This window comes from Protopterus annectens, chromosome 5.part0 (genome assembly GCF_019279795.1).
Source record: "Protopterus annectens isolate FY-2018-M chromosome 5.part0, PAN1.0, whole genome shotgun sequence".
In the NCBI taxonomy this organism is placed as follows: domain Eukaryota; kingdom Metazoa; phylum Chordata; order Ceratodontiformes; family Protopteridae; genus Protopterus; species Protopterus annectens.
Window position 1 is genome coordinate 1,017,098,420 of NC_056735.1, and position 20,157 is coordinate 1,017,118,576.

A 20,157-nucleotide genomic window follows, 5' to 3' on the forward strand; every position below is an offset into this window, starting at 1 on the left:
CAAATTATGTTTGCACATAAACACATTATACTTGCAAACAATGTACAATGATGTGGGACCTTTGCACACATACTTGTTGAGTGATATTAATTAGTATCCTTTCATGATTTTACATAACATACACATTTTATATTTGCATATCACAGTGTACACTAATTATAAAATACTCACAATGACAGATCAAACAATGAAGATTTGCATATAATGGTCCTGACCTGAACAATCTGGAATGCTTGGTTGTCACTCAGCTGTTTCACAACTGCAATTATCATCCATTGTTGATGTGGTCAGTATACCATAATGTGAAACAGACAAATTTCACTCACTTTAACACAATATCAATGAATGAAGAAATGCATAACTTATCTGAGAAATATGTAATTACTTGTGATCATTGCATTGTTATTTTTTCTGTCAAGGCACACATTTCTTCTCACCCAAACATGTGGTGCACACATTCTTCTCAGCAACACACTGATGATGTCATCCTTTTAAATGTGCAGTATGTCACACTTAAAGTTAAACTTCACCTCTGGTGTTTGTGGATGACACTACGGATTGTAGATTTTGTAAGTGAATAGTTAGATGGTTTTAATCTAAATAACATGTGCATGTATGTGTGCCTATCATGACAGGTAGAAATGGTTTCACCCACAAATCACATGTACACTTCCAATGATGAGAAACATTTATACTGGGAGAGGGCTCTTCCATTAACTTCTTTGCCATTAAAAATAAACAATTGCTCTGCAACGCATTGGTGATGTCATCATTTCAAAAGTGCACTATTACACTCTAGTTATCAGATTTCTTCTGTGGCACTTCTGATTGACACTATGAACTGTAAACAGTGTAACTTGATAGGCAGGTGTTTTAGTCTAAAGTACCAATGACATGGTGTGGTATATTGAAGATTTACCCACGGTTGGTGTAGTTTAATCATGAGGGCGAAGCTCGAGTGATTAAACAAAGGCAACCGTGGGCAAATCTTCAATATACCACAACCACGGAGTCGGTTATTGCTATTATACAATGACATTATTTAAGAAAAAAATACTTATTTTTCTTAAATAATGTCTTTGTATAATGGCGGATTACTGTTCCTCCGCTGGTTGTGGTATACTGCTTCTTCATTTTGATGTACTGCACATGCGTATGGGACTTGCGTTCCCATGCATACCCAGTACATCAATGCTTTGAAATGGAAGCAATGGAGAAAAGAAAGACTCTGTTACTCTGTTTTCTCTCTCTCTCTTTCTTTTTTAGTTGTAAAAAAAAAGGTTTTGGGGCACTTTATACCAATGGAAAAAAGTCCGGGCGACCAGACCTTTTTCCGTTGGTATATTGTGGGATTTACAACAGGCATGCTGGTTGCACTGGGCCAATCAGTGTGCACATTTTTGAATAGTAATAGGGAGTCATTGTATAATAGCAGTTAGTGACTGGAAGGAGTGTGTGTATGTCAGTAGTGTTTGGTAGGAATACCTCCACCCCCAAATCTGATGTGCACACTTCTATTTATGAGAAACAATAACACTGAGAAAAAATACTCCCCATTAATTTATTCCCTTTTTAGCCAAATCATCTTCCTTGCAATGCAATAAGGAGATCATCCTTTCAAGTGTGCTCTATATCATCCTTACAGTCAGACTTCTCTGCTAGATTTGCAGTTGATACAATGTGCACTAGACTGTGTATTTAGATAAATAGGTGTTCTAATCCAGCAGTGATTGAGTAGTATGAATGTGTGTGTGTGTGTGTGTGTGTGTGTGTGTGTGTGTGTGTGTGTGTGTGTGTGTGTGTGTGTGTGTGTGTGTGTGTGTGTGTGTGTGTATGTGTGTGTGTGTGTGTGTGTGTGTGTGTGTGTCTGACGTGCTAGGTAGGAATGGCTTCAGTCACATATCTGATGTTTTACTATTACAGTGGGAGACCACTTTCCCTTCACGGTCCATCAATTTTCACATTCATATCTCCTTTGCCAATAAATGGTAATGCCAACCTTTCCAATGTACTGTGTCTCACGCTTGTAATCAAACTTTGGTGAGCATGAAACATGCTTCTTGTTTTCATGTCAAATCTATCCGACACATTTTGGGGCCAGTCAATCACTCCAAAACTGTGAGTTAAGACTGGAAGAGCAAATTGGTTTATAGCTTGAATTCTGTTCCTAGATGTCAACTCTGTTTTCAGGATTAATTTAAGTCTTCTAAAGTATTCCTTACTAAGTTTTATTCACATTTTTTCATGCTTTATTGTTGATCCTTCATCATTTCCAAAATATTTATAGTCTTGCTCATGTTTTTTTATAACACATTCTTGTCCAAGACTGGTGTTTTCTTGGTGCTGCAATTTTCCAGCTTTAAATGTTGCTTTTGCACATTTATCAAGAACAAATGACATTCTTATATCATCTAAAAATGATTTGACAACTTGCAGTTGTGATTTCAGTTCCTCATCTGATGAGCTATACAGTTTTAAATCATTGACAAAGAGAAGATGAGAAGTCTTTACACTTTGTTGTTTTCTAGGAGCCAAATTATAGCCATGGCCTAAACTGTTAAGTAGACGGTTTATGGGTTAAGGGCAAGACAAAATAGCAGTGACAGTCACCTTGGAATGCCCCTCTTTGAATTGTTATCCCTGGGATAATAATTTGTTCTTTACCATGGCTTAATTGCAAAGTGACTAAAAAATCAAAAACAAGGAGCCCAAAGCAGTGTCAGGAACAACAAAGAATCTGATGAAGTCCCTGGTTGAAGGGAAGAAAGCACTCGATCTGTGTGTGCTTTGTATGCTGTGGAGTCAGTTGTGTTTATTGTGGACTCTTATTAAAATTAAAGTGGAATTTGTCTGTGCTGCAGCAGTGTATTTACTTCTTTTGTATTAATTGCAAAGTGGTCTGCCACTGTTTCATGGTTACTGTAATGTAGTCGATCAGTGTGGGGTGTATCGTATGCATTTTTAAGCACTCTTTTATCCATGAATGTGGGATACTATCAAATGCTTTTTTGTAGTCAATCTATGTCATATTTAGACTCTTCCCCCTTTTACAATTCTCCACTATGACTTTATTTAACAACAAATGATCCTTTGTTCCATATGACTTTCTTTTATTGCCTGTTTGTTCTACTACCATAATTGAGTTTTCTTCTAAATGACTATAAACTCTGTCAGCATCAATTCAGTCTGTGTGTGAACGTACATGTAGGCAGGAATGCTGGCACCCACAGATCTAATGTATGTCCAGAAAAGGCTGTTCAACTACCTTGTGTCCATTTTAGCCAAGACAACTCCTTTGTTAAATACTGTTGTTGAAATGTGCTTTATCTCATCCTTGCAGTAAGACTTCTTCTGTGGTTCCAGGAAATGATGCAATGTTGTCTAGCTTGTGGACATAGGCAGAAGTTTGAATTTAGCTGTCTCTAAATATTATGAATGTTTGTGATTGCTATACATTCAGGGATTGCCTACATTTACACTCATGCAAGATTTTCACATGGAGACACCACTCTTTCAAACAATTTTAAACAATACATATGGCTTGCAACACAATGATGATTTCATGACTTTAGATATGCTCTGCCTCACAGATGTAGTAAGAATTCTCCCAAGGTGTGTGCAGTTGAAACAATATCCTCTAGCTTGTGTTCTTAAAGAGGTAGGTTTTCTAAACCAGCAGTGACTGAGTAGTAAGTGTGTGTGACTCTCACACTAAGAATAAATGACATCCATCACAGTTCTGATGAGTAGAATTAAAGTAGGCGAGGGCTCCTACAATATTTTTAATTCTTTTTAGCCCAAGCAACTGCTTTATACTACCATGATGATGGCATGCCTTCAAATATGTTCTGTCCTATTGTAAGACTTTGTATGTGGCACATGCAATTAATACAGTTCTCTAGATTGTGGATTTACATAGGTAGTTGCTCAAATACAGCAAAGGACAACATAATGTGAGTGCACATACATGGAACAGTGATACATCTAACATTGCAGCAAAATCTTTCTCTGCCTTTTGAAGTCTAACATAGGCCTTTCAATACATTGATGATTTAATGCTTTTGAAAAGGTGTTCTGTGATCGTTGTGGTGAGAGTTCTCCTGTAACACTTGCACTTAATACTGACTTTGATAGCATGTATAGTTACATAGGCTCTGGTTCAATTGTGGTAGTGTGTACATGCAAAACAATATTCAGTGTAAGGAGTGGCTTACCCAACATGCAGCAGTATGGCTAACTCACAGCTGTATAAATAGTAACATGCCTAAATCCTTTTAATCCTTTGGAAGAATTTTTACTTGAAACATAATCATCAAACACCTTTCTTAGTTCATACATTGAAGCGTGTCCTTTCTGACACCTGCACATTACAATCTCCTGTTGCAGAAGCAGCTAATAGAAAGGTATGAAGCATGTAGAGCATGATAGTCAGGTATGGCTGTCAGACAACTGAGATGGACAGGAGTGGCTTACCAAAGAATGGGGATATAGAAGAGTAGCATGGCCACATAAACGTATGGCTCAGATCCATGCTGTAACCATTCCAGTGTGTTCCTCAAGGTGCATAAAACATGCTTCTTTATGTGGCATCAGTGGTTTATACATATCTGTCTGAGGTATGATCTCAGATATGTGTTTGATTCTGGTAAGGTGTTACTGCTGAGTGTGTCACTAATGCATAAAGGCATTATTTAGTTTCCCAGAAATAATGTTCTGTATTCCATGATGTAATGGAAGCATTTACATATACCTTTTATTATTTTGTTTATAATACAGGGATTTAAAAGCAATAATGGCTTATTAATCAGTTCCTGGTGGGTGTGTTGTGCTGCAAAGTTGTCACAAAGTGTGTGGGCCTCTGTTATGATACCTTCTTGTGGTTTTGTGGTGGACAGCTGATATTATTGCAGTTATTGCTATTCTTCCTTATGAGCATTTCCATGTTTAACGATGTACTAGATGTGGACATTTTAGCACAAAGTACATGAAATAATCAAATAAATAATCAATGTTATGAGATAGTTCATATCATTTGTTCTTTTTTGTAAACAGCCATGCAATAGAGTTACTGACCTTTGCTCATAGGATCACAACAATTGTTACAGGCTAGTGTACAGTTACTTTATGTGAAATTTAAATTTTCAACAGCTCAATAAAGAATAGATGTTTATATTAGTATACTATCATACAGGTATTAATAATGTGTTCGCCAAGGCTCACTTCAGGGAAAATGTGATGTTGAGCATGATGCTATACCGTATTCAGCAGTGATATGCTGTGGTGGTACAGATGTAGCATTGTTGCCTCACAGCAAGAGGTTCTCTTGTTCGATTCTCAGCTGGAGTGCCTTCTGTGTGGAGTCTGTATGTCCTCCCTGTGGTCGAGTGGCCTCCAAAAGACATGCATGAATGGGCGTGCCTTCTCTGAAGGTTGGGCATTCGGCTGGCAACTTGGCACCATAAAAATCTACTGTCAATCATTAGCAGACCGGAGTTCTGCTGTGGCAACCCCTAACCAGGAAAAGCCAAAAAAACAAACAACAACTTTGGTAGACTTTTGTATTTCAACATGTATTGTGGGGCAATTCAGCAGGAAGCGAGCATGTTATATGATTGATTGCACTCAAAAAAATGCATTATACTGAAGGTTAAGCTTATTTACAACCTGTTGTTTATAGTGGGTGTTTCCTATCTTCACCTCAATATGGCTGCTAGGAGGTGTTCTGGCCAGGAACTGGTGCTTCTCGATGTGCAGGATGGTTTAGCAGCATGCATACATTTATGACTCCAGCTTCTCATTGTTGTAAGATTAATGAATGTTTTGGATTATGATAAAGTGTACACACTTGTGAATAAATCCCCAGGTAAACTCTGTCAAACACTCGGAAGAATCATGGCATTAGAACTTTTGGTCATGACAAGAGCAGTTAGCAGCAGACTGAAGAGCTTATCATAATAAAACTCTCAGCTTTCTTTTAAGAAGGACAATATATTTGCCTTTACACAAATAAAATCAGTGAAAATTATAACACTAATACCTTCAATGAGGTCCCATTTCTTTTTTTACAGGAATTAGTTTTGTCTTAAAAAAGCAAGTTTGAAAGAAGCTGATCTTATAAGAAAAACACAAAATGTAATATTTGTATTACAAAAATGACAGCATTCTTACAAGGATGGTATTCTATGTGCTGTAGACCCATCATTTAGACTTTATAAATTAATGCAAATAAGCAAAACGAAAAACTAAAATTACTAGTAAATCTATCAGACAAAGATCTGTGCCATGGAGACATGATTAAATGACTTGGACCATATTTCAAGAGCTAGAACTTTAAATTAGTTTTTTACTCAACTTGCTCAAACAATAATAGAACTGCTGGATCACTAAGAAAATACAGGAAGAATAACTTCAACCAGTCTGGAGTAGTTCTTTACCTGTGATTCATGACTGGCCAAAAGATCTATACCATCTTAGTGATTTGCATAGACAGTTAGATGGCTAGATAGATACAGATATAGATATATAGATATATTTGTATACACATATACCTAAATACCTGTATAGTACACACACACACGCACACACACACACACACACACACACACACACACACACACACATCTATATATATATATATATATATATATATATATATATATATATATATATATATAGATATGTGTGTGTGTGTGTGTGTGTGTGTGTGTGTGTGTGTGTGTGTGTGTGTGTGTGTGTGTGTGTGTGTGTGTGTGTGTGTGTGTGTGTGTGTGTGTGTGTGTGTGTGTGTGTGTGTGTGTGTGTGTGTGTAATGTGCATACATATGTATGTAGACAGAGAGAGGAAGAAAGAGCCTTCATAGATCATTTAGACCAAACTTCTCCTTCACAGCTATCACAGCTACCCAATGCTAGCATCATAACATTTGGCTCTTACAATGATAAACAGCTAGCACATTTGACTACCATTGCAATAAGATATAGTTACTGCATATTTATAGCCAGAATTGAACTTTTATGGTAATAGTCATTTAGCAATAGTACCTATGCACAATTTAGTACTGTTTTTTTGTTAATTTCCAAAAGTGTCACGCCAGACAATAACTAGATACCACACCCAAGGTCCAATGGCATAGTGTATATGTAGCAAATGGATGAACTGCAAGCTGAATATTTGACAATATCTTATTGCAAACTATGTCACTTTATCCACAGGTCCAGAGATCCCAGGGACAGATTAGCATTTGCCTCTGAAGAGACGTACTGCTCACTACCATGCCCTGCCTGCCCTGGGATAGCTTCACAATGTCTGTGGAGTAACTCTGCTCCTGTGGGCCCTAATACATGGCAGCCTGGAAATCAGCAGCTGAGTGGGAAGTATAGAAGTGCCTAGAACCAATTCCAGGCCTTCTTCAGTGGGTGACAGGCTTGGTCATTTGGCCAGTGAGCTACCCGAGGCCTGCAGCCTCACACTATTAGGGTCCCCCTCCCAGGTTCATCACTGAGGACGTTAATTGAGGTCCTCTGGACCATTGTGTGAATTATGTTTCAGACCTTCACACCTTCCTACTTTTGTATCTGTTTGCTATGCATATGTCATGTGTCCCCATCAATTTGAGCCCACCACAGCGTTCCTGTCTGTCTTGTCTGTCTTTTATATTGCATCCATCCTTCTCTAAGCCTCTGACATACACCCTCCTTCCTTAGCCCTCCTCCAACTTCTCTCTTGCATATGAAAAAGAAGAACAACTGGGGTGGGGTCTATTGCTCACAAAATCATAACACCTCTCCTCTCCCACCCCTCCAGCACAACCCTCTTCATGTCTTCATTCATTGTCTCCTTTGATTTCTATCTCCCTTATTTTCAACTTTCTCATCTTCCCTCTTTCCAGCCTTATAAAAGACTAATCATGATGTCCAGATAAGGACACCCTCACATTCAATATATAAAACCTTATAGTTGTTTGAGTTTAATGATAGATTGCTGGGCTCAGCAGTGGTTGTGCTACTGTATGCATGGTCTCGAGAACACTGTCACATAAAAATAGCTGAAATCAGTTGAGACTTTATATACAAAAAGCTCACAACACAAATAAATATAGCAGTTTCAATTCATTTTTTGTCACGGTCCTAATAAATACACAAATACCCATAGATGTTTGAAAACCTTTATTGTGATACAATTGCTTAATAACATAACTTTATTGAAACGTAAAAGACATAACAGCAGCGTTCCCGCTCACCCCTTGAATACAATTAGCTAATGAAATAACAACAAAATTGTATCAAACATGAATAAAATCAACATACAGGCAGCGTCCCCGCTCACCCATATATACAATAACTAAAGACAAAAGCACCTTAGATAAACAACATAGGCAGCATCCCTGCTATCCTTAATTTCTCACAACTACCACTTTTTCATCCACCATGCTTTCTCCCCTCAGCAGCCCTTAAAGGACTATTCCCCCTCAAAAAATACCTTTCTTCACAAGATCCTCCAACAGCAGGCCCAAATTAAGATTAAATAAATCCAGACCAAAATTGTTGAGATGAACTCCATCAGGTCTATACCACACTGGATCCTTACTGTCAAACTCTATATGCTGAACCGTATGTACCCCAATTCCTCCAAAATATTTCGCCAACTTTAAATTGGCATATCTGTGAGCCTTCTCCACGGCAGTAAAATTCCATGCCCTTTTCCATACCAACCGAGGAATAATCTCAAACCAGATAAAAACCATCCCCGGATACATCCTCCGCAGTGCTAAAATGTCCTCACGAACTTGACAAACCAACTGCCTCTTCGGTACCCTGCCCAAGTCATTGCCACCTAAATGAATCACTAACACCTGAGGCAACCCCCACTTAACCTGCAACCCATTAAATTCCTGCAATATTTGACTCCACCTTAGCCCTCTAACACTATGCCAAATGATTTTTAAACCAAAATGAGCCAAACCCAAATTCATGCCGTTGGGTCTAACTTTTAAACACGTAGCAGCCCAGAATATGAAAGAATGGCCCAAAATGATGATCTGTCTCTGATCTAAGAGAAAAATAATATTTTAGAAACAAAGCCTCTACAAACTACTTAATATAATTCAAAAAGGCATTGGATGTCCACCAACCCACCCATTTGATTATTTCCACTGACTTACCTTCCTTAGCCAGATCGGATGCCCTATCCATCCGAATGGAATGTGAAGAAAACGTATCACCTTGCAAACCCACACTCCAAAGCGCCCTTCTCATAACCACATTCAATCGCTCGCCTGTCAATGCTTTACCACTTACTGCTGAAAAAAACAACCCTCGAATTCTACCCTTCCGAGCCCCACACAACTTTCTTCCCCAAACAATGGGACATCTCTAGGCTACCCCCACCTCCTCCAAAACAATGGGTGGCTCAAGCCCTTCCTGATCTGTCTTTGAAGAATGCAATCTAATATGCACCACCCTAGATAATATCAATCCATCCTCCCATACCAACGAACCCAATAACTCTGTCACATGAAACACCCCACAATACATCGAAGCACTAACTGTACCCCACAACACATACTCATCCAGACAACCACACACTTTACCCAAACCCTTTAACAACATCATTAAAATATCAAACACAAATCCTCTGAATCTGGATAAAGTAACCAACGATAAAAGTATAATGTTCCAAAAAAGCCACCAACTCATTGGAATACACACAACAAAACAACACTTTAATAAAAAAATAGTAAAAAAAAAAAAAAAAATATATATATATATATATATATATATATATATATATATATATCCTTAACATACCATACATACCCGGCCATCTCCTATTCGTGCTGCTCATTTCAACTCTAGCCCACCCTTTTAATACTCTACTCACCACCCATGACCTAGTGAAATCCTCTAATCCAAGCAACTGAGTATACACAGCAAAGGCTGATAAGGCCACCCTCACATTCACACTGCCCTTCCTTGCCCCTTCAACATGGATAGATAATGTAACAGTAAATTCTCAGCCCACACGCAGTCCTCGTCAGATAACTGCCACAAATATTTGTCAAAATTAAGCAATGCTCTACCGTAGGCTCATCATGGATGCTGCCCATGATTGTTGCACAAACCTACCAATCACTATTACTTAATCTGCCAAATGCTGGGTGGGACAACTGATGGATGCAAAGCTGCATTCAGAGCCACCTGATGGAACCTGCAGAACTGAAATGGAGACACACTATCAGCTATTTCATTCAAAACCCCCATTACATATAACCCTGTAAAAGAAAAGTTAATCAACAAGCTATGCAACACCAATTTCCTAAGAATAAATTACAAGTGAGGTGCTTTAGCCATTTCTATCTGTAGCACTCTCACCACTGCAGAATTATCTGAATGGAATACCACCGTCCTCCCGTTCAAATGATCCTGCCATACTACCGAAGCCGCCCAGATTGGCGTCAACTCTAAAAAGGCAACATCCCATTTCCACTCCTCTGACCAATGTTCCCGCCGTGGAACAGCAAACCACTGACTCGCAAAATAAGCACCCATTCCTGATCCCCAGCTGAATCAGTAAACAACTGCAGTTCTCCTTTTGTAACCCAATCCAACTGCCAAAATGAAATCCCATTAAACTGTTGTAAAAATTCCATCAACAAATCTAAATCTTCTCATGCCAATTTACTGACTTATACTCTGTGGTGCTTACTCTTACGTCCTTTCAACAAAAAATGCACAGACTGGCAAAATGTCTGCCCAGGATGCACCACCCTGCACGTGAAGTTCAACAAATCAAACAATTCCATAATATCCTTCACCCGAACCTTAGACCTAGACTTCACCCAAAAGATCTTTTCCCACAGCCTAAACATCTTTCCTTGAGGCAAACAAAACAAACCCTGTTCTGCATCTACAGTCAGCCCCAAAAATTCCAAGGCCCTTGCCGGGCCCTCCAACTTATGCTTAGCCAAAGGTACCCCCAAGGCCTCACACAACCCCACAAACTCTTGCATAGCTACCTGCACACCCTGTCTACCTTCCCCCACCAATAAAAAATCATCTAAACAGTGTACAGCTTGCTGATCTTCCACCCTCTGATGCCATAGCCAGTACAATGCTGAGCTAAACTTCTCAAATGTAGCACATGCCACCGCACATCCCATAGGCATGGCAGAGTCAAAATAAAAATTGTCCCCTGCCACCATGCCTAATAATGGCCAATCCTCCTCTCTCACAGGTAGCAAATGAAAAGCTGACTCAATACCTACTTTAATTAACCAAAGGTCCTTGAAACACCTAATAACCTGAACTGCATCATCCAAAGATGAATACGTTACTCTAGCCTCTTCACTGGGAATGAACTAATTCACTGACTTACCCACAGGGTACGATAAATGGTGAATTAAGTGAAATTCACCCTGGTCTTTCCTTGGAACCAAACATAACAGTGACACCTTAAAGTTAGGGAAATGAGAGTAACAAAAAGGACCTAACACCCTCCCGGCCTGCAACTCTTTGTCAATCAACTCTTGCAAAATCACCTCTCTCCCATTGACAGACCTCAAATTTCTCCCCACCCTCCTGCCCCCCACCAATGCAGACTTAATTGAAAACCCTTTGGAAAAACCTTCTATTAACTCCCCCGCTACCACCAGCAGTGGATAATGCATCAATAAATCCTTCAATACATTCACCTTAATAGGTGAATGGTTCCCCAAAATGCCCTCTACCTCCCCGAAAGGACCCCCCCTTTGGCCCCGAAAACTAGCCCGACCACGTCCGCCTAGCAATGCTGAACGGGAACTATTCCAACCTCTCATATGTCCAAAGTGTGGTGCCTGACCCCCCCCAACCTGACCCCCACCCCCACATTGTGTAAATGCATGTGCCCCCATATACTTCGAACAAATATGAGCAAATCTGCAACCCACCCAGGAACACCTCCCGGCATTAAAAACCCACATATCCTTGCACCTCCCTCAGATGGCTGAGATAATCTGCTACCCCCTCCACTGGTATCCATCATGGTGGATAGCCAAATGTCCAGATGTCTGACCTCTTAACGCATAGATTTATCTACTGCTTTACACTTGTGAAATTTTTGGTCATACCATAACCATGCATAACCAGGCTTAAACGTCTGCACTTCCCTAATAGTCAAAAAATAAGCCAAAAGAGGAAGAGCCAGTGAAGTGTCCCTTTCCAAACACACTGCCATATAATAAATGAAACCTAGGACCCAATTATCCCATGTCTTAGCCCAAAACCTCCCTACCTTATCACAGCCAATGTAGCCAAGAGGACTTTCCCATTAACCGTCTCTGCTTCCGTCAACCGCTGAATCCCATCTGCATCAATCCATTCAAAAATGTCAATGAACTCCCCTTTCCAAATCTTCTCCTTCACTAACAGAGATATGTGCGGGGTCAATAAAATGGGAGCCCCTTCCTGCCATAGAGCCTGTGATGCCAACCAATCCCCCAACCGTAAACCAAAGTCAGACCCCACCTCATGGACATTGTGTAAATGCATGTGCCCCCATATACTTTGAACAAATATGAGCAAATCTGCAACCCACCCAGGAACACCTCCCGGCATTAAAAGCCCACATATCCTATAGCTACTACATGACAGAGCAAAATCCCAAAAAGGGAAGGCATCTCTGATCAGTATTAGCAAAAAACTAAGGGCACTCATAAAATCGTCAAAGGACAGCTTCGAGAGAAAAATTGCACAGGACACTAAGGATAATCACAAGGCTTTCTTTAGTTATGTTAGGAACCTGGGTGGGAATTCCCAGATATGCTCAGAATTAGTCCAAAATGACAAAAAATACACTGATCCCACAGACATTGCCAACATCCTAGCTGACAGGTTCAGCACAAACTTCTCCCCCCCTCCCCACCAAAAGGGCAAATATCTATCCAAGCAGAGTGCTGCCCCCCTGACATCTCAGATGCTCAGGTGGGAGCCGCCCTCTCCAAAGCAAAAAACACAGCATCAATGAGACCAGACGGTGTCCCAGGCTGCGTCCTACATGAACTCCAAGAAGAGCTAAACCCAAACATAAAACTACTGTTCAATCTCAGCCTTACTACAGGATATGTACCCAAAGAGTGGCGTACAGCAACAGTGGTCCCTCTCCACAAAGGTGGTGCCTCAATGGACCCTGGAAACTATTGCCCCATAAGCCTGACTAGCTTGGTCTGCAAAGCTATGGAAAGGATCATCATGGACCTCATAAATAAAGATATTGGGGACCTACAGACACTGGATCCTACCCAGTTTGGCTTTGTTAAGGGCAGATCCTGCCTCTTAAACCTGGTTGACTTCTTTGAAACAGTCACCAAGGCCATTGATGAAGGGAAGGTGGTCCACACAGCCTATCTGGACCTCGCAAAAGCCTTCGATACAATACCCCACTCGGGCATTATAGATAAGCTCACCAGCTTAAATATAAACCCCTATGTCACTAGATGGGGTTGCAAACTGGCTCAAGGACAGAACCCACATGGTTAGAATTGCTGGAGCCATGTCAGACTCTAAACCAGTTACAAGTGGCGTCCCACAAGGCTCAGTCCTGGGACCTCTCTTGTTTGGTATATATTTCTCGGAGGTACAGGCCAACACGGAAGGACTGTGGCTGACCAAGTTCGCAGATGACTGCAAACTGGGTGCCATAATCGACTCTCCAGCCAACACAAGCATCCTCCAAAAGGGCCTCATAGAAACAGACAACTGGTGCCAGAGCCATGGCCTCAAGCTAAACGCCAAAAGTGTATAGTCATCCCTTTGGCAAAAACAAAGTGCCCACAAATTACCACATAGGTGGTAATCCATTAAGTACAGAAGAAGTAATTAGGGACCTGGGGACCCAAGTTGATAGCAATCTCTCATTTGACAACCACATGGCCAAAGTGGTTAGAAAAACATTTTATATAGCCCACCTAATCATGAAGGGATTCACATCTAGATTAGGGGAGGTCATCGTGCCTCTTTACTCATCCCTCATCAGGCCCATAATTGAGTACAACGCCCCTTTTGGGATGTACCTTACCAAATACCTGCAGCAACTGGAAAGACCCCAAAAGTACCTCACCAAGAGGATCAAAGGGCTCAAACAGATGCCATATGCTGCCCGGTTAAAGAAACTCCAGCTCTACTCAGTGGCATACCGCCTGCTCAGAGGTGACCTGTGCCTGACGTATAAGGCCATGTCCAACCCGGAATTAAGGGACATGCTGCACCTCAAAAAATCCAAATCCCATCGAGCTACATGCTCGAGACTTGAACCTCAGCACTGAAATAAATAGGACATGCTGGAGGGACAGATTCATAACCCAGAGGCTCCCTTCACTCTGGAATAAAATCCCAGTCCAGGTTAGGCAGAGTCCCTCATTGACTCTTTTCAAGAGGAATCTTGATGAGTGGATGGGAGATCGTAGGTTTACCCCGGGTATCACTTCTGTGTCACTGTTAGACAGAGGCACAGTATACTAACCTTGAAAAAGGGCATAGCAAAATTAATTAAAAATGGGTGGCGAAAGCCAAACATACTCTGGCTAGGCTTATAAATGTCCTAGGGCAGATAGCCTAGTATGAACCTATGAACCTATGAACCTATACGGCCCTAATTCCTGATCTAACAATGACAGGGTATCCTCAAAACCCCCTCGACACTCAGCTAAGCCCTCCAAACCACTACCCAGCAGCTCCATTTGGACACCCTCACTGCCTCCTACCTTACCCCTCACACCTTCTCCAGCCTTCTTACCCCCCCAAGCATAATGAATTATTACCTGCAGCTGATAAAGGGGGAGTCATCACCTCCGTAGCCTTATCTTCTGATGCTGTCTGCTTAGCCTTCTTCACCCAGGGTGCCTGAGTTGAAGTCATCCGCAGCTTCTTACAAGTGGTCACACCCTGTGTGCTAATTGATGGTACCTCAGCAGGAATGTCCTTGAACAAATCTTCAGCCTGTGCTACAATACTGGTCCATCTCTGTCTCAAAGCCTCCACCAAGATCACCTAGAAAGAAAACACAAAATTTAATAATGGATAATAAAATTGGCACCAGTATCAACAATCCATCTATATGCTGTGTGAAAAGAAACCACCGCCTTATGCATCATAAAGCAAGTATGCTACCTATACTGCCACAAACCCATTTGCTCTCCAGTCATTCACCCTGCAGTCAACCATCACACTAGGTCCATAAAAATACCTTATAGAGAAAAAGAAAAAGAAATTCAAGACTCCATCGCATAGCCTTGACTCATCAGCTATAAAATACAAACTGACATCAAACCACAATACAAAATGCATACTGGAATTTACAGACCCTGTACAGTATAGTCATAGCAGTTAACCACCAAGCCATCTACACACACACACATGCACACACACACACACACACACACACACACACACACACACACACACACACACACACACACACACACACACACACACACACACACACAAAAACTGAACTACTTATAATATGGCACTTGTGCACAATTCTAATAACTCAGTTCAACTTATCAATATGAACACATGAACAAATACATGAATAAATGCAATACTAAGGCTTGCACAATTTAAATATACCTAAACCACATTAACGCTACTTAGTTATGAACCAAGCAGCAGCCAGTAGAAAGAGATGTATTATTCACTTATTCTCACCCACTCAGTGTGGGTCTACAAATCTTTATTAGCTAATGCCAAACGGGTGCTCAATGTGCTTGCACAATTTAAATATACCTAAACCACATTAACGCTACTTAGTTATGAACCAAGCAGCAGCCAGTGATTATTAGCTAATGCCAAACATGGGCTCAATGGGCAGGCTCATGCATTCTTCATCGTAGACCATATTGTAGGAAAAAAGCGTGCATGAGCAACCACTAACGGCCCCCAAAAAGCCTGCAAAACACCACAACCACCAGGGAAACCTCAGACAATGCAAACTAACCCACTTTAAAAGAACACAAGCAACCACTAACAGCCCCCAAAAGCCCATGAAACACCACCACCACCAGGGAAACCTCAGACAAGGCAGCTACCACAGTTTACCAGCAGAAGCGTGTGCGAGCAACCACTAACTTCCCCCAAAAAGCCCACAAAATACCACAACCACCAGGGAAACCTTAGACAAGGTAGACTAACTCGAAACCTCAGAGTTTACAGAAAAAAAAAACGCACTTGAGCAACCACTAATGGCCCCCAAAAAGCCCATGAAACACCACAACCACCAGTGGAATCTCAGACAAGGGAAACTAACTCAGTGTAACAGAAAAAGCATGCGTGAGCCACCACTAACGGTCCCCAAAAAGCCCACGAAACACCACAACCACCAGGGAAACCTCAAACAATGCAAACTAAGCCTCCACCATGAACTCCCTGTAACAGAAAACAAACAGAAGACACACCATGCCCTGTAGTAATCAGAAACAAGTCAGAAAGCTTAATGCCAGCAAGCTAAGGCATAACCTAGACCTGAACTCAGTCCCATCAAACAAAAGCCAAGGGTTGTGTTGTAGAAACAAATAATCAGCACCATATTTAAATGTGGGCTTAGCATATGGGAATCCTGAGCCTGTATTCTGCCTGAGTATTCTGACAAACATCTCCTATCACCCAACCTACCAAGCTACTAGCGAAACAGCATTCTAGTGTTGGGTACCCCAGCAAAGAGAGTAGCTTACTGCATTCTAAAACACACACCATGACCACACCAAAATGTGCTTATTCAATCTGGATTTCCTTTTAAAACCCCTTCAAGCCACACCCCTCACACTACATCACTTCCCTTCAAATCCCAACTCATTTAACCCTTTCCTAACCCTTCTCAGCCACCCAAATAACCTAGCACAGCTAACACACAACAGTCCCCATCCCACATTAAACAGTCCCATGACAAATTTGTCTGTGCCAAACTTCACATACCATTGACAAAAGTGAAACTCTTTTGGACATTTCAGTGCAGGACTTTTGCACAATTATTGATGTTTGTTCCTGTTTAGCCAATTTACATATAGGCATTGTGCTGCTCTTCTTTGACTGTCCTTCCATAAGCCTGTGAATATCACACTATGTCTCACCAGTAGAGGGACTACAGAGTAGATTCTTCTTAACACATGCTAATTTAATACCTCTTTTTCCCTTTTCTGATACCTTTCTTAGATAGAAAAATAAACGCAGTATTATTGTACTGATACTTAGTAATGTAATATGTTTCTAAGTTGCTAAAGTAAAAGAAAATCTAATGATATCAAATGTTGCCTGTTGTTTTTGATATTGCCTCCCACCCATACAGATGCCACTACAATGGCAAAATACCTTTGTCAAACTCCCATTGTTTTTTAGAGTCGAACAACCAGACATTACACAGTTAGTACAATTTGACCCACAGCAGGAATAACTGATATTAAAGCATACATATGAATGATACAATAAGCTATAATGGAAAGCATAAATTCTGTGAAAGATTATAAAAGCAAAGCTTTCTTTTGTTGAAGGCTGTGGTAAAGCTTTCATTCTTGCTACATAGCCAGAAGCATCAGTCCATAGTATTGTAATTTAACATTCACAAAGTTAGGCTATCTGATTGCAGGTTGTTCTTAAAACATTTACATTGTTGTAAATGTAGACCACATGCAACTGAAATCAGTGGGCTTACTTGTTTATTTATTGCTAAACACACCGAGTATCCCTAGAGACAGACAGATTTCGGATAAATGTTAATGGGGCGTAACTCATTCTTTTCCTTATATTACAGATTTTCAGCTTGGGTAATTTAAGATGGAAACATGCAATCTAGAAGAAAAAAAAACACCCATTCACAAATGGAACAGCCCTCAGGTTGAAGCAAGCAGTAGCACAATCCAAAATAACACAAATAATATTAATCTTCTGCAAAAATCCTCAACATAAAAAAGAAGATGAAACAGAACAATTCAAAATTTATTTTCACACAGACAAGCACTTTAATTCCCCAATGGAAACTTCATCAGATAAAACTTCAACAAATCAATGGATCTTTTATACTAAAACAACCCCTTGACATAATTCCAAAACCACACCCCCAGTTTCATTCTTAAAAACTATTAACAAATAGTACACCCTACAACTTATAAACGTACATAAAAAAATCTTAAATATACATATATAAATATATACAAACATGCAAACATATACACAGACACACACACACACACACACACACACACACACACACACACACACACACACACACACACACACACGCACATCTATATATATGAAGTATGAATCTCCGTACCGTCCCTGAAGAATCTGACAGTCAAGTAGAACAGTCAATACGATAAAAACACTGCAGAACTCACCACCAATACTGGAATACACCTTTATTAACGAACAAAACAACAGATAAGCGCTTTCACGTACGAAGTACGCTTCTTCAGATCTGTATATGTATATATATAAATCATTCCATAAAACTGTCTATAATTCAGTGTATAAAATTCAATAAAAATCAGTGTATGTAACAACTAGGAATCACACCCAGGACCACCTGCCTATTAGGCAGCTGTAATTACCAGTACCCTACAGAACCTTCAATGTAAACAATTCCTTCTACATTTGTATTGCTTTCATCTTTAAAATGCTACTTATTGACACCTTTTCTTTTAGCTTGGCTAGCACATAGCACTCAAATGTAATTGCCATATAAGCTCACATTTTGCTAACAATAAGGTCCAGGGTCCTTTCCTTTCATTTAAAACTAGAGATTCCAGAAAAAAAAAATGAAACTTTGTGTATCATTGCTCATACAATGCTTAGCCAGGGCATTTGCCTCTTTTTTTTTCAGTTTAATTTCTCTTAGATGTTCATATATACAGTATGTGCTCTAATTTTCCTATCTGTTTTTCCAACATAAAACATGGACATTGGCAACACAGAGCACAGTATACTACCCTTTCTATCATACAAGAATATTTCAAATCTAACTTCAGTTCATGCCCATTGACTATAACTATATCAGTTTCAAATGTATATGGACACTGTGGGCAAAATCCACATTTGTTTCATACACCCACTTGGTCTTTCTTTTACTTGTCTCTCTATCGAGTCTCTCAGACTTATTCCTTTTCTGTATACAATAATGGGTCTGACCCCCACAATGTTCCTAATGTCCTTATCCATTTTCAAAACTTGCCAATTTTTCATAAGTATATAGCAAATCTGCTTACTATTTACATAAAATGTAGTGATAAATGAGGTTGTAAATGTGATGCCCGTACACTAGGCAATAATAAAGGAGCCTCATTCCTCACCACTAACATCAGTAAGGGGCATCTACATTGGGAGGATAACAAGTGCACACACACTAAGTACAATTTCCCTTAAGAGCAAAGAGAGATCACAGTCAATCTGGGTCTGGTTTCTCCCTTTCTCTCCAGATTCCCAGTAAGACTCCCCACTGGCACAGCTATAGGTTTAAAATCTCAGCTGAGTAGTCAAGCCAAAACCCCCACTACCCTCTCTGTCCAACTAGTGCTTCGTGTCCCTGTCCAAGTAGCTGACACACACACACTTTGAGAATTGATTTACGTACAAACACACAGACACTCCTGGGGAAGGCTGGCACAGGTTCACTAACTATGCGCCCTTCTGCCCAGGCTATAAGGTAGTAATCACTGCCACCAAGTACTCTTATCAGCTACTAATAAGGTCCTTCCCAAAGGGTGATCAATTCTACTGTGTAATGTAACTGTTATCCAAATAAAGTGTGACCGAGGGCTAAGGCTACTGGATTGGCTTGTACAGTATCACCAAATACAAGCAAGTACTATAAGAGTTTAAAATATCTCTACACAAAACAGACACAGTCAAAAGGTATAAAATATTTAATAATAAATAATAAAAGAACAAGACAATACTCAGTAATTCAACACAGTGACAATAGAGAGTTCAGAGATTATAGGAAATACTTTAAAACAACATTGTAGGATAGTCTCACATAAACATAGAAAACATCTACACTAATCTGGCTATATACCTATCTCTAAGAGAAATACTAAGATCTGAATCCTACTTACAAGGCAAAGTGGTGGTGAGTTGCTGTCAGCTTCAGAACAAAATACAAAATTAACTTCTTTCTTTCAGATTACATCAT